We start from the raw sequence: 14,231 nt of genomic DNA, 5'->3' as shown, positions 1-14,231 counted from the left end.
CATGGACGTTGTCCTACCTTGTTTGGCTTCTGGCTCATTCCTGGTGCACGTGTCCCATGGATTGGGTCCAGATCTCCTCCTGCTCTTTTATTTTCCTTAGTTAGCAATCACTTGGAAGTGCTTCTGGTGAGCACTGTGCGTTACTGTGATTGATTTACGTGTCAGTGGTATCAGCTTTGGAATATTACTGGAATTATTATGGAGTTTGGTCTGGAGCTGCTCAGGAAGAGGCTGATGTGTCCCTCATGTAGCTGTCAGTCAGAAGTGTTGGTTTAAAACAAGCTTGGAATATCTGCCAAAGAATCTGCCACAGATCCTTTGCCGAGGGAGAACATTAAAATCAGGCGGTTGTGTTTTGCTGGAATAAAAAATAATGTCATTATAGGAAGCAAAGAATAAATATTGAAAGTCTGTAAATTAAGAAGTTTAAAGCCAAGTCTTCCTGCTTCAGCAGTTGAAGTTTGCAGATCCCTTTTCATTTTGTGTGAATGGATGATTTGTATATGTATTTCATAAAACTCTGAGTGCTATTACTATAACCCAGTTTAAAAAAGAGCTGTTTTGTGTGATTTGCTACCCCTGCTGTGGTTTGTAAAACCTGAGCCATTAAAGGTATGTTTTCTCTACCTGAAATGTGGTGTTTTAAAACCCAGCAAACCAGTGAATTGGAAAATGGGGGCATGTTGATGAACTGGACATAATTTTTTAATCTTTTGCTGATCTTTTTCCTGCTTTGCCTATCTCTCCTGTAATAACTGGGAATTGATTTCACATTTTATACTCTCACCCACTGAGTGAAGATCTGGCAGTTGCCTAATTCATAGCCCAAGTTTCAGATTTCCAGCCATGGATCAGCACAGTGTTTACAGGAGCAATTCTCCAGATATGACTGAATTTGGACAATTTAAAGTCGGGCTGTCGAGTGCAATCCGATCCCTCTCGCCATTACTTATTGATGAGGTTTCCTAGGTTTTCCAGTTGTCAGCTTGTTGATGGAGCTCCAAGATTTAGGATGTTATGTGGCTATGGGAATCTCACTCTTTGTTTTCTGATTAGGAGCCTGACCTCTGGTACCTCATTTTAACATTAGAGCGGACTCTGGTGAATAATGGTCTGTGTTGAAAGTGCATCCAGCTGGAATTTCGTCTTGAGATGGGGGTAGGGGGGACTGGAATCTTTGGTGCCATCATGAAGCAATTAGACAAGCTACTTAATAATTTATAGCTTGCTGTCTTAAGGGTTGTAAGCGTTTTGACTGAAGAGGGTTTTGTTTAACCTTTCAGGGCTCTCCATGAGGCCTAGATTGAGTTTAGAAATTTTTTTCCTTTGAAGAGAGGCAGACAATCCAGAACCAGATGACTTTGTCATCTATTAATTAATGCTTTGTCTTGCTACCTAAATATGAAGTTTGCTCAACTCTCTTAGAGCTTCAGTGTGTTGTGAATAGAGAAAAAACTTGGGGAAGCAGAAGGTGAAGACCAGGATTTTTTGAAAATCATGTTGTTCTTAAATTATTTTTTGTTGAATTTGCTTGTGACTTGGTGACTTTTTAGTGGTCTTTCACCTTAAATATTAAATATAATATTTAAAATAAATAGAATATTTTCTAGGGAAAATGTAGTTCTGGGGAAGGGAAGAAAACAACTGCATATCTACTAGATTTCAGTAATCCTTGTGTAATTTCAGTATTCTTGGTGTTTATATGAGTGATTTAGGAATTATATAAGCACCTTCCAGTGAAACAACTAGTAATTTAGCATTTAATGAAATAGCGATTTGTCCAATCTTTGGTATATCAAAGGAAAAAATGCCCACCTGGGTTTTCAGATGCAGGAGAATGAGGGGCTCCACTTGCCTGGAAATGTACAAAGGCCAAGAACCAGAAATAAAGTGCAGAACACTGTCTGTAGGAATTGACTCCACTGGCTCTTCTAGGAATGTTATAAAATTAAAAAGTTAGGAGAGATTTTTAATGGTAGTCTGTCAAGCATTTGTCTGGAGAAGAAAATACTTGTTAAATATGTTGCTGATATTCTTGGATGTGACTATTTCACCTCCTGTCAATGTACAGCTGCTTCAAATATATAAATAACTGTATTAATAATAAACTTAAATATAATAAATATATACATACGGGCACTAGGAGATATTTTGGATGGCCAGATTCAATAGCTGGTGGGATTTTTTTGCTTATTCCTATTGTTGTAAGGATATTATCCAGGGTTTAGACCTGTATTTGCTTTATATTGCTTTGAATTCAAGTCTGAAGAGTGGCACTCTTCACTTTGGGGGAACTTTGTTACACAGCACCTCTTGCAAAATGAGTGTTAAATGTCATTGTATTCTCCTAAAAACTTTCAGCCTTCCCACTTTACTTCTCCCTGCTCAGCCTGTGGGTTTGCTTAACTTAATTATCCCTTTGGATAATACTGTTTCTACTTTAAGGACTGGAATCTGCAGTTTTCCCCTTTCCTCCCGTTTATCTGCTTCCTTTTTAATAGGAATAATTTGTGGCTTTCTTGTGCAGGGCTATTCCTATTGGAATAACCTTGTAGTTGCTAATACTTATCTATGAAAGTTGTGGATTTTTTTTTCCCCATTTGTATTTTTTTATATCCAAGGATTAAAAATATTATCTACTGATCTCTGCAAAGTGTAAGTTGCTGCTTGATACAAAATAGGAATTCTCAGTACTCATCAGGGCTTGACTTTGGATACCTTATACTCGATGTGCTGCAGGGTGAAATAGTGCAGCTTCATGTAACTGCTGTGTAATCTTGGATTAAATTAAGGTGCTGATGTGCTGAGATCAGTGTGCTGGGGACTGACATGGTCTCACTCCCTCCTGGGCTTGCTTCATTTGCGTTATGTTAATCTTTGCATGCCATTTTTTGCCTCAAACTTGAGTTGTTGTTGCCGTATTTGATTTTGGGAGGTTTTAGTCTCTGTGCTGCCTGGCCTGACATTACAGAGTGCTGACCATACCCCAGGGCACTGGTGCTCCCAGAAACCAGAGCAGAAAACTCTGCTGCAGTCTGCATTTATCTCATTTAATTTGCTGATCTGAAACTGTAATGGAGAGCTTCCATTTATCATCATAGCAAAACCTTGTTCTAAACAAGCTGGACAAAACCACCCGAGGTGCTGTTTCTTAACACTCGTGTGTGAAATACAAACCTGTTTCCAAGGAACTCATTTCAGCCCTCTTCTTGGCTAATTTTATCTTAAAATATATTTGTTACCAGCATGGACTTGGGCTTTCAGGCTTCTCTGGTTTAATTTATTAATATATGAGTAAACTTGTGGCTCAAGAGCTTCTCTTGTAAATATCAGTAAATACACAAATAAAGGTTGCCTTTGCTGTTTTAAGAATAAGAACCCAAAGAAATTTGGTCCAAATAATCTTAGTTTGCTAGGATTTGATCTTTTGCTTTTTTAAGAATAAGAACCTAAGAAAATTTGTTCAGATAATCTTAGTTTGCTAGGACTTCAGTATTCCCTTTTTTTCCCTCCCCCATTTTTTTGGGGGACCTGCTCTGGAAGCGGTTTGAGAATTTTCCAATTTTGAAACTAGAATAGGAGGACATTTCATGTCTCTGGTGAGAAATTAGCCCACAATCCATTCAGAAAGCAGAAGAATTATCAAGGCACCAGTCTGAGGAGATGGCAGAGATTTTTGTGCTTCACCTCCCCACTCATCCTCCTGCAGAACAAGCCGTGCCTTCCTTTGCAGCACCACAGAGCTCCCTACGAACCCCACACGGGCTGGGAGGGTTCTGACACTGGTGGGGAAGGCAGAAAATGCCCAGTTCAGAGGAAATGTGCCATATGCTTCCCAGTGCCGAGCTGCCAAACCCAAGCCCTTCCCTATTGTGTCGGCGCGGTGCAGACCAGATGGTTCCTTTCCCCCGGCACTGCCTTTTCTCCTCGTTCTGTCTGTCTGATAACTCCAATTCCAGGACTTGCACGTGGGAAATAAAGTATAAACCTCTACAAAAAACCCGCCTCTGGGTGGACCTGTGCTTAGCAAATATTGAGCTTGAATTAATCCGTGTTTTAAGCTCCCTAAGACAAGCTTTCCTCCTCTGCCTGTGTTTTCTGAGCTGAGATTGGCGTGATGATTTTTTGTTTTTCTGAACTGTTCCTGTTAAATTCTTTCTTAGCTGAGCAGGAAGACATTTCTTTTTCTTTTTCTTTCTTTTTTTTTTCATGTGAACAAAGTCAAACTGAGTTGGACTCTGATGTTCTTGGCAGCTCTTGTGGAGTTGGCTTGCCTTCTGACTTCAGAGAAAAATTGCTTTCTAATAGACTGTTTTTCCCCTTAGTGAGTGCTTTGGCACCTGTATCCTGAGTTCTGGAAGGGTTTTTTTTTTTCTGCAGATGTTTGAACATGAACACAACCTTTAACATCGTTGCGTTATTGCTACCAGCTTTTCTGTCCTGTTGAAAATCATGAAACAGGATAATATAAAATTAATAATATAAAGGATAATGTAAAAATTAGGATAATGTAAAAAACTGGATAATATAAAATATTATATGATATATAATAAATATTATTATATTATACAATAATACCATAAAGGTTAATATAAAAATTAGGATAATATAAAATTAAAAATAATATCCTTGATTTGAAGTACTACCATACTGTGAAAGAGCAAATTTAACCTACAAAATGCCATTAGAGACACTTTAGGATGGCTAAAATATTACTTAAAAGTTTGTATTATTTGCATAACTGTTTTGCAGCCTTAAATTTTGCTTTCAATCTCTGCTACTGTTTGATTTATAAAGGATAAAATGAAACCATGGCAAATCCCTGGAAATACAAAGCAGTACTTCAAAGGTTTAAAGCAATGAGGATGTCACATCCTGTGTCCTATAGAATATATGAGGTGTTAAGGAATGTGCTGTGCACTAGGTAATATTGTTGTTAAGTTATTACTTTAGGGTTAATGTGGAGTGTTGGAAAGGTGGGAAATTTTCTATGATAAATTAAGGGAATTACAAAGGCTGTGGTCCCTGGGAATCACTGCTGCTTGTGGGAAGCTGGATGTGAGCTTTGGAGCCCCCGTGCCTGGGAAAGTTGGTATCAGTGATCTCCTCTAGACCCAGATTAATTATTAATGTGGTTCTGATGTGCCACATTCACCTGGGATCTTCTCATGGCAATCTTCGTGTGGCTTCCCTGCTACTGTGGGCACCGTTTACTTTTTCCTATGGGAAAAAAGCCCACAAAGAGTTTTAGGATTTTCAAGGCTCTGAAACAGATTCATTTTAATGATTTCTTTAAAAAATAAGCAAAATAAACAAAACAAACAAACAAACAAACCCCCACAATCCAGAAAACAATTAAAAAAAAACAAAAAACAAAAAAAACCCAACAAAACAAACAAACCCAACAAAATCCAAACCAAATTCTGTTCCTTGTGTTGGCACTGCTGGGGCACCTCCAGTCCTGGGGGCAGTTTTGGGCCCTTCAGGACAAGAAGGAAATGGAGGGGCTGGAGCATGTCCAGAGAAGGGAATGGAGCTGGGATGGGGCTGGAGCCCCAGGAGAGGCTGAGGGAGCTGGGAAGGGGCTCAGCCTGGAGAAAAGGAGGCTCAGGGGGGACCTTGTGGTTCTGCACAGCTCCCTGACAGGAGGGGACAGCCATGGGGAACAGAGACGGGATGAGAGGAAATAGCTGCAAATTTCTCCTGAAATTTTTGGGGTTACCATTTTCTCCTGTATTTCCCTGCGGGACACGATCCCACCATTTTTTATGCTCTTCTATGAATGGGTATTCTTCCTAAAAAAGACTTAGCTGGAATTCCCCTCACCCAGGAACAAATAAAGTATTTCTTCTTCTTTTTCTCCACTGAAATGATGAGTTCTCCAGCCCCTTTTCCTGCGTCAAGTCTCAAACTTTACTAACCAGAAGAATAAAGTGGCTTTGATGTCTGCTGACTTAGAATGCTGAAAATGTTGTTAGGTACAACTGTGTTCTTACTTTGCTCCTCCTCAAGCTGCCTGATCAATCCAGCTGTTTCATGTAGGAAGTCCAAACCTTTGTTTTCCATAACTGGATGGTGGTGCTAAAATTCCTTGGCTGATGGAAGCATGCACGCTTGTCTCCCTGATTTCCAGGGAGCTCTTGGGTTGTTTGTTCAGCTGGAAGAGTTGTCCAGCCAAGGTGAATGATCTTCATTTGTTTTTCAGAAATTTAGGTCTCTTTGTCTTCTACCCTTGACATTTGTCACTGTACTTTTGGTGCAGATTTAGGGGTTCAGAGCAAACGCAGACTGGCAGGTGAGGGATTAAATGCCCTGGCTGTTGTAGTGTTTGTGCTGCATTTAATTATTTTACTGATCTGAGCATAACTTGGCAAGCAGTGAGAAACCTTTCCTCATGAAATCATAGAATGGGTTGGGTTGGAAGGGACCTTAAAGCTCACTGGTATCAAGGACAAATTTCTTGGAGAAAACCGAATAGCTGAAATCTTTGGTGGTGGTTGTGGGGCAGGTTGAGGCATTGTGGGGCTGTGGTGGGACCAGTGACACTTGGAATGTGTGACTGCAGCATCCCAGAATTTCTTTTCCACGCCAGTATGTGTTCCCTGAGATACCTGAGGAAAAGGGGCTTTGCTAATTAGTCTAAAACTACATAAGTTTATGAACCTGTGGAAACTGCCTGCTGTGCACAATTTTTATGATAGTCTTCTATTAGAGGGGTTGATTTCAGCAGGGCTTGAAGTAGACCTTTAGGGGTTAGTGTTGAACAGAACAGACAAGAAATATGAATTTAAAAATTATTTAATTAGTAAGTAGTGAATTCTGAATAGTGGCGATGCTTTCAGAGCAAAATTTGTTCATGTAAACTTTGCCAGAGAAACAAAATGTACTGAACTCCTTAAAAATATGGCATGGTGTTTTCAGGCTGATTTTTATTTTTTACCTCCTATTATGATGGATGCAATTAAAATTATACCAAAACCTGATTTAATTGCAGGTTCCATATTTTAAAGATAGACCAAGCTCAGAAGCTAATTACCAAATTCAAAATGAATTTTAAAACTTCAACATGATAAACTTCAGTAACACTTCCACTGTTACAAACTGATCAATAAATATTATGTCAAGCACAACCAATTTCAGAGTTATCTGCCAGATGTTTTAGGGTGGGGAAAAAATCAGCTTTGTGCTCCATAGAGCAGGAGCTGTGTCAGTGCTTTGTAATCATGTGAACCTTTAATTAAGAAGTTCCCACAGAACAGGAAATGCTGACCTGCTGGAGACACTTCCAGGGAATAACACAGAGCAGCTTTAGTGGCAGCACTGTGGGGAATGAGACAAATTCAGAAAGGTTTCTCTCAAAATAGTAAATATTTTAAAATGGAATCCTCCTAAATGGCATTATTTTTAAAAAAACCCTACACATGCTGTAGTTTATTAATTATGGTTTGTCGTTATGGTCAGTGCCAAGTCCTGCAGTGAGGATGAGAGAACCACAGTGTTGCAGCCATGACTTGTTGGTCTTAAATACAACTTTTGTAGCTGTTTGAAACAAGACACAGAGATCACTCGCCATTCCTGCTTTACTTTGACATTCCCTTTGTACCTCTTCCAGTGCTTCCCTGCTTTTTGAGCTATTTGAAACATTTTGAAGTGGTCCCATGAGGCAAGTGGACTGGTGAATACGGATTTTTAATCCATAGTTCAGGCTTGGCTCAGGAGATCCTATCCTAATCCTTCTCTTTAGTAGAGCAGTGTTCTCCAGCCAAAAAATACTGTGGAAGGTGAGGTTTTTGCCATCCTTCATCAGCCACCTGAGATCTGAATTACAGGAAATTTGGAAATTTTTGCTGTGCACCTCGAATGTTACAAAACTGGGAAGTGTCTGGTTTTGGTCTCACTCAGCAAAACAGAACTCATAGAGGTAACTAAGGGGAAGGTGAGAATTTGAGAAACTACACTTTTTTTTTCAGTCCTAACTGGGGCTTTGCTTTTTCTCAAGGCTCCACCTCATGATCATGTTGTCTGTCTCTGTCCAGCAACACAGAGTTCCATTTGGTGGAGGGGGAAGGGAAAATCAGCATTCCAGGAGTCCTTAGAGTCAGCTTGGTGCTGTTGAAAGTGCTATTTCTTAGCAGTTCAAACAGAGAGGAAAAGCCCCTGTTCCTGGCAGCATCACTGGTTAAAACCCCACAGAAATCCCTTCAGACTCACATTAAAGGGATGCTTCTGGCTGGGATCCCTGGAACCAGCAAGAGATGGTGGTGAGGAGATGACAGCCGTGTCCTCCATGTCCTGCTTCAGCTGAGGTGTGAGACAGAGGAAGGATGTGACATTGGTGTCCCCGAGGTGGTTCCTCTTTGGAGGGAATGGCAGAAGTGCTGCTTTGCCATCTCCATGGGATTTGGGTGGTATTTTATATTTGTGTCCTGAGAAACTTCACTTTGAATTAACGCTGGCAATCAGACTTGTTTCAGAGGTTGTTTGCCATGACTTCACTCTCTTCAGTATTTTAATTTCAGGAAGGGAGCTTAAAAATCACCTCATCCCAACCCCCTGCTATGGGTAGGGACACCTCCTACTATCCCAGGTTGTCCCACCTGGTCTTGGACACTTCCAGGGATCCAGGGGCAGCCACACTCTCCCAGTCAGGAATTCCTTCCCAACATCCCATCTATCCCTGCCTTCTGGCAGTGGGAAGCCACTCCCTGTGTCCTGTCATTGTCCTGACCCATGTACAGGACCTTGCACTTGGCCTTGTGGAACCTCATGAAATTCCCTCTTTTTAAGCTTTAGATCTGTCTAAAGATCAGGGTCCAAAGTTGCTAAAAGTTTACCTAAAAGTTTAAAATTAACTCAGCCAAAAATTACATTGTCTAGTGCAGTAGGGTGGAAAAGAAATGTGGTTTATAAGGAGCTGTGTCAAGCAGTGGTTCCCCATCTGAAATGTGATCCAGGACTTTGGTTTATCTATTAGAAATGGGATTCACTCAAGAAGCACAGACTTCTGAACCAAAAGACAAACAAACTTCTTCTCCAGAGCCGCTAATGTGCCTTTGGCTCCTGGGAGAAATGGTGTGGTGGAAACCTCCTGATATCTTGTAATACAAGCTGAGGCTCTGCCCCTTCCTGAGGTTTTCTTACAGTTTCTTAGGGACTTAAAGAAACCTAAATCTGAAAAAGAACTCTGAGTTTATGTAGAACAACTTCACAATCTAGGAAAAAGTTATTTCAAATATAAGAAAGAATAATTTTAGATGGTTTAAACAGGAGCTCCTTGTATTTTGAAGAATAAACTCAATCTTCAGCCAACGCTCAAATTAACGCTCAAAGATGTGGGGAATTTTACTCAGATTTCTTCACTGGGTGCCTGGAAAGCTGGGGGATTTTTATTTGCTTGTATTATTGTACTTCCTCCGGGGTTGTACAGCTAAAAATTGTGAGAAGAGAGTTCCTAAACTTTAGGCTGCCTGAAATACACTCACTGGATAAATACTGGATGGTGCAGTAAGAACATCAACACAGACATTTTTAAAGGAGTAATTTTGCAAAAGGCCTTAAAAATAACCTGGAATGTTTCCAAATAACAACATATCCTTAGTGTAGCAATTTAAAATATGTGGTTTAGAAAGTGAAAATAATTTCTTCACATGAATTCTGAGCTTTGTTGGTGTAACTGGATTTATTCTAGTTTGTGACCTGCTCAGAGTTGGAAGTATCTGTGATTAAGTTATGGCCACGGTGCCACATCATGGAGATTACAATTAATTTTTCTTGATGTCTGAAATCCTAAAATTTGGAAGCCAAAGACAGGAGAATTCAGAGAAAAAGCAGTTGGAAGTTAGTGAAGTATGGTTTTATCTCTTAAAATCTGTCAGGGTATTCATAATAAGGGAGACTCTTAATAAGGCAGAGACAGAAACCTCCAACACTGGTTTTGTGCCAGGTTAATACAGAATATGAATCCCTATGGATTATGGCTATGGATCCTGGCCTGATGAAAGGTCAGGAATATAATAGGTTAGAGGATATTCTGATGAATAAATCTGAATTGGCTTTAGGTCTAGTCAGCTTGGCTGCAGTGGATTTATCCTCTGATCATTTCCTGTCTTAGCACTGTGAGTGTTTGAAAACTGTGAAACCTTTGGAAAAAAAGGGACAAACTTAGTGCCAGGTTTTTTTGAAAAAAGAAGGGCTGAGAGAGGAAAAGTTAAATTGTATCTCATTCAGATTGTTTTGGAGAGAATTAAGATGCTGCAAATAAAGCAACAGTTTTAACAAATGAACAAAATGAATGAGAGGAGCTTTGACGTTTCCTTTGTTAAACCTGATTGCAGGAGTGCCTGAGGTGATATTTAACTGCTGTACATGAATTTTTTAGCTTCACACTTTGTTTTCTTTGCTTTCTTGTCATGCTTCAAATATCTGCAAATAAAAAGAGAAATGAAGCAGCTTGGAACAAAATTGTGAATGAATGAATAAATGAATGAATGAATAAAAGAATGAAACTCCTTATTTTCTTGAATTGGAGTCATCTGATAGTGGGAAGGAATATCCCATCTTGAGGAAGGAGAAACAGCATGGTTAGGGGTGCAGCTTCACCTTAAATAACCAGCCTTTCCTAACTTTTCCAGGGAATTCTGCAATTGATGCCGGCACAGGGAAACCTCTTTTATCTCTCATTAACCGTGTTAAGGGCAGTGCAGATCAACAGTCAGGGCAGCTTTTGGAAAGGGCCAGGATGCTCTGGAGAAGTCCATGTGCTGCCTGTTCCACGTCACATCCTGCCTGGAATCCCTGCCTCAGTCCCTTCATTCTCATTAAACCATTACTGAATCCAGCTCTGGTAAATAAAACATCACTTGAAATAATCACTATCCCAGACTTTAGTGCTGACACTGAGTGGTTCTGCTGGATTCAAGAAAACCAGAGTTCTCACTTCACAGGCTGTATTGCATTTTCTATTCCCTTCTGTCCAAATGTTTCCAAGAGAGACACAAGGGTGTAAAATCTCTTCCATGTTACTCTTGAAGCTTGTGAGGCAAACATCTGTGTGACTGATAAAGCTGCCTCCTGAATTTTTGGCCCCAAGTAGCTGTGTTTGAGTGAATCAGGCTCCCTGAGCTCACTGAAGTTGGGTCACATCTCACTGGTTTGAGAAAAAAGGCTGAGGGCATTGGGGAAGTGCTGAAATTTCTTGGATTGGATACATGTAATATCTTCATTTTTGTAGTAGAAGCATTCTTCAAAATGTAAACATTTTGCATTTTGGTTGTGTGGAGGTTTTTTGACCTTTATTTTTTTGGAGGAGTCTCTGTGTGTGACAATTCCCTTTCATCCTCAGCTAGTCCTCACAGATTACTTAATTCATTTCACAGAATATTCTGAGCTGGAAGGGACCCACAAGGATCATCAGAGAATGGCCCATACAGTTTTTCTCTCTTACAGCTAAAAATATGGGTTTGAAAATATCTGATATCAGTCAAAATGCTGTTTTTACAGTGTCAGGAGAGTCTTGGTGTAGCTGTCAAATTTATTTTGGAAGAACCAGCAGTACTGAAATAAAACAGAATTTTCCACATTGCCTTCACCTCATGATAATGGCAAAGTACAACATTCCCAACACTTTTCTTCCCATTTAAAAGTAAAATAAAGCAAAGCTCTCTTGCACATAAGCAATGGAGGGTCTGATAATACGAATTTATACATAATGAAATCAACTTTTTCTAGCTGCTGATGCAGAGTGTTAATTTGCAGCTGTTGATTAGTTAAAGTGGCTTCCACACTTCCCATGAAGTCAGTTTAATTGGGAGTAACCTTGCTTTTCCCAGAGAAAAAGCAAAGTAAAGAGAGGTACTGAAGCCTCTCTGTTGTGGAGTGTTTGCCTGCCAGAAGAGGACTTAGCAAACAAAATAATGAAAACAAGAAATGATCATGTCAGAAAGCTGCTGTGGTAAAGAGAAGGGATTCAAAATGATGCAAGATATCGAAACCACCTAAATGAAAAGCAGCACTGAATCTGCCTGCTTGATAGTCCCAAAACTCAGTGTTACATCAGCTGTGTCTGTCATGCTTTCTACTAGCAATGATAGGTTTTTTGAGCTCCTGCTGTTGTCAGCACCTCTCAAATTATTATTACAGATAAAAACCTTACAACTGCTTCAGAAAGTATAATTAATACAACTTTTTAAAAGTATTCGAACAAAGATCTTTTAATCTGGATCATCTCCTTCTTTCTTTTTCTAGTGGTGATTGCTTTTGTAACTATTATAGCTGCAGCACTGGGAAATACAAATCTGAGTGTGTGTGAAATTGTGCTGATCTTTTCATGGATGCCAGAGCTCCGGGAGTGTTTGGACAACTCTCTCAGGGTGGGATTGTTGGATTCTGCAGGGCCAGGAGTTGGATTTTGTGATCCTGTGGGTCCCTTCCAGCTCAGGATATTCCATGATTCTTTTCTCCTCCCTATTCTCTTCACTTTTTTGAGTGGTTCTGTTGCTGAGCTTGTTCAGTTTGGAAATAAGTGGTTAATCCTGCTGGGTTTATGGTTTATTTGCTGACATCAGTGATAGGATTTCTCTGGGCAAAAATAACTTTATTTATCCCTCTTGTGACTTTTTTTGTGTCTTAATTTTGGCAGAGCTTGTCCTCAGCTGCCAGCAAGCTTTTTTTCGTATTTCTGAATGTTTGTTCAGCATCTGGAGGCAGATCTTGTAGTGGAGTCTGAGGAAGAAGGGGTGGAAACATGGAATTAGCACCAGGTGGAGGCATCTCGTAAAACTCTGAATCTCATCACAAATTACTCTGCCAGGGTTAAAGGAAATGCTGTTTTTCCTTTTATCTGGGATTTTTTAACAGCTACCTAATGGAATTTGCATTTTTTAGAAAATATGAGGGAGCATGACTTTGCTTCTAATGATCTATTAGCAACATTTAATTTTTCTATGTGAACACATTGATCAAATCATAGCTTGTAATAATTTTCTACCACTGTGTGGGCTGTGAGACATGAATAAAATCTTGTGCTCTTTGAGCTACTTCTGATATTTTTTCTAGGAGTAATTCAGAGGTTGTTGCATCTTAAACATGGTTTGGAAAGTGTAAATAAATGACACTGGGCAAAGATGTCTCACCCCAGGCTCTTCCTCGGGATTGCTCTTCCAAAATACTCCTGGGGGATTGATTCTTAGCTGGAGAGGGAATTTTCACCCAGGTCTCCACTTCTTTCTTGTGTAGACTAGCATGCAAAAGCTGGAGAATGTTTCTGTGGTGATGGTTTATCTTGGAGAGAATCTTCAAAGTCTTTGAGTCCAACTGTTGTCCCACCACCAACCATGTCCCCAAAATGGGATATGTATTGATATATTGAGGAAAATGGGATGTATATGGATATATTGAGGAAAATGGGATATATATTGAGGAAAATGGGGATATATGTTGAGGAAACTGGGATGTATATTGATACATTGAGGAAAATGGGATATATATTGAGGAAAATGGGATATATATTGATATACTGAGGAAAATGGGATATATATTGAGGAAAATTGGATGTATATTGATATATTGAGGAAAATGGGATGTATATTGAAGAAAATGGGATGTATATTGATACATTGAGGAAAATGGGATATATATTTGATATATTGAGGAAAATAGGATATATATTGATATATTGAGGAAAATGGGATATATATTGAGGAAAACTGGATGTATATTTATATGTTGAGGAAAATGGGATTTATATTGAGGGATATATATTGAGGAAAACTGGATGTATATTTATATGTTGAGGAAAATGGGATTTATATTGAGGAAAATGGGATGTATATTGATATATTGAGGAAAATGGGATATATAGTGATATATTGAGAAAATTGGCAGATATATTGAGGAAACTGGGATATATATTGAGGAAATTGGGATATATATGGATACAATGAGGAAATTGGGATCAGGCGCCAGAGGAGGGGTCGGTGTGGCATCAGCTCCCCTTCTCTGTGTGGTTATAAGTGAAACCCTGCTGCTTTCTGACCTTGAGTATGAAAATGTTATTGATTTCCTGAGACCATGCAAAACGAAGCGCAGGTGCTGAAGGGTGCAATTAACATTAATAATTAAAGATGAGCTGCCTTTGTCAGTCTCTTGTCTGGTGTAATCCTCTGAGTAATGTGCTCCTTCTGGGAGCAGCAGAGCTCCTGCAGCCTTGGATGATCCGAGCTGGGCGGGCTCAG

The 14,231-nt window shown here is 39.6% G+C and overlaps 1 protein-coding gene across 4 annotated transcripts in view; it reads left to right on the top strand.

Annotated features, from left to right (window-relative positions):
- FCHSD2 (FCH and double SH3 domains 2) overlaps nucleotides 1–14,231 on the top strand; it is a 121,235-nt gene that overhangs the window by 46,400 nt on the left and 60,604 nt on the right. The gene's annotated exons all lie outside the window — the stretch shown is intronic.

Source organism: Taeniopygia guttata, chromosome 1, assembly GCF_048771995.1.
Source record: "Taeniopygia guttata chromosome 1, bTaeGut7.mat, whole genome shotgun sequence".
Lineage (NCBI taxonomy): Eukaryota > Metazoa > Chordata > Aves > Passeriformes > Estrildidae > Taeniopygia > Taeniopygia guttata.
This window is presented reverse-complemented; position numbering and strand designations above follow the sequence as displayed.